Here is a 2,086-nt window from a genome sequence, read left to right as displayed (position 1 = left end):
ACGTACAAAATAAACACATTAAAGCCAAGTATAAGATGCTAACCAGAAACTGCCATGCTCAAGGCACAACTGCCTTGGTGGTTATTATGATTTAGATATGAAGTGTCCCTGAAAAGCTCATGTGTGAGACAATTTCAGAATGTTCAGAGTTGGATTATCCAATGATATGAATTAATTTGGCATTAACTGTAGGCAGATAGGGTGTGACTGGAGGAGGTAGATTATTGGGAGTGTGACTTTGGGGTTTATATTTTGTCCATGGTGAGTGGAGCCCTCTCTTTCTGGCTCCTTCTTGTCATGTTCTGAGATGCTCTCTTCTGCCATGCCCTCTGCCATGATGTTCTGCCTTACCTTGGGCCCAGAGCTATGGAGTTAGCAGACCATGGACTAACTCTGAAACTATGAACCAAAATAAAATTTTCCTCCTTTAAAGTTGTTGTACTCAGGTATTTTGGTCACAGCAATGCAAAAGCTGATTAAAAAGTAGTCTTTGTGTAACTTTAAGAATCTTAGAGAGCTGGGGATATAGCTCAGTTTGTAGAGTGTTTGCCTCACATGCACAAGGCCCTGGGTTCAATCCCCAGCACCACCAAAAAGAAAAAAAAAATCTTGTGTTTTTATAATGTCACTTTTCCATTAAGAGAGACATACACTACACTGAGAAGAGGGATGAAGAGGGCTAAAATTAATTTTCTGTAGAGACTCTGGAATTGCATTACGTGTATAAAAACAATTTGCACACACAGAACATGTGGGACAGACTGGCTTCAGCCTTTCTGCAGTGCATTTAACTTTGTCCCTGCTCACCCACCCACTGCCTCCCCAACAGCACTGGGGTAGTAAATAGAAGACTGGTATGTCCAAGTCAGCCTGCACCACTGCCAGCTTGTCTCTACTAGGCAGGGACTCAGCCATTCCTGCAAAGGGCCCAAGGGCATCCTAAGGAAGAGTTCCTGAGTCTTTCATGTTCTTAGTCACCTTCCTCACTGCCCTCAGTGATTTAGATAGCATCTGATCTGACCATTTCCAGGGGTCGTGTAACTTCCAGAAAGGAGATGAGAGGGGAGGAGATGAGAATGGACAAGCCCTGGAGCCTTACATATACTAAAACCTTTGTTGATTCTTTTCTTGTGCCAGGTGTTTTATATGTACCTAATTAAGTTATTGCCACAACATTGAGACAGGTACAGTTATTACCACTTGCAGATGCAGCCAAGAGAAGTCAAAATAAATTGCCCGGTATCAGTCTTCCTCAAATCTTTCAGTGCATCAGATTACAGAGTTCTGACTTAGTAGATCTGGAATGGACCAAGAGTGTGCATTTCGAACCAGATCCCAGGCAATGCTGGTGCTGTTGGTCCAGGACACATAGTTAGGAGATGAACAAGGTGAGATTCAAACTTAGATCAGACTCATCCGCATGCCAAGCTTATTCTAATATACCTTTGTGATCAGGACATCATGGACATGAACTTCAACTTGGAACCTTTAGGGAAGCCTGTATTGTGGGAAGCACTTAGTTTTATATGGGTGTAGGGTAAAAGGAAGGACTCAGTTGTGGTAGTTGGATGCACTGGGTCTACTGGATGTACCATATCCCATGGGATTTGATGACCATTTCTAAGGAGTCCCCTGGTTCTTGCCCCAGTGACCTGTGGTTAGGTGAAAGGTTTACTTGTTCATTCATTCATCACTGACTTGTTCTCGGAGTTTACTGTGTGCTAGGATTGTAACAGGTGCTAGGGAGGCCAAGATGCCCACAGTTCAGTGGGAAACAGATGGAGAGGGTTATCCTGTGTGTGACAGTGGGGCAACACACAGGGCAGGGCTCCTGGAATTGACACAACCTCTAGAGGGTCCCGCCACATTCCAGTCTATCTCAATGGTACCCTCTCCTCCCAGTTTTAATTTTGAAGAAAAACCTATCCAGGGATTTAGGAGGTGTTTCCCCAGAGTCAGAAACCACACAGTGATATATACAGGAATAGTTCAATATACAGTATCATTACTTATAGGGGATTAGTTACAGAAAGGCAATCAAACAGAACTCTAAAGAATATCCTAGGGCTGAGAAAGAGTAACTAGG

At 43.4% G+C, this 2,086-nt stretch overlaps 1 non-coding gene across 1 annotated transcript; it reads left to right on the top strand.

The window, feature by feature from the left end:
* Positions 1-519: 519 nt before the first annotated feature.
* Positions 520-592, top strand: Trnav-cac (transfer RNA valine (anticodon CAC)). Its single transcript has one exon. It is a non-coding gene; the product is annotated as a tRNA-Val (tRNA).
* Positions 593-2,086: the final 1,494 nt, after the last annotated feature.

This window comes from Marmota flaviventris, chromosome 9, assembly GCF_047511675.1.
Source record: "Marmota flaviventris isolate mMarFla1 chromosome 9, mMarFla1.hap1, whole genome shotgun sequence".
NCBI classification, from domain to species: domain Eukaryota; kingdom Metazoa; phylum Chordata; class Mammalia; order Rodentia; family Sciuridae; genus Marmota; species Marmota flaviventris.
The sequence above is the reverse complement of the archived record's forward strand: the minus strand, read 5'-3'. Positions and strand labels throughout refer to the sequence as shown.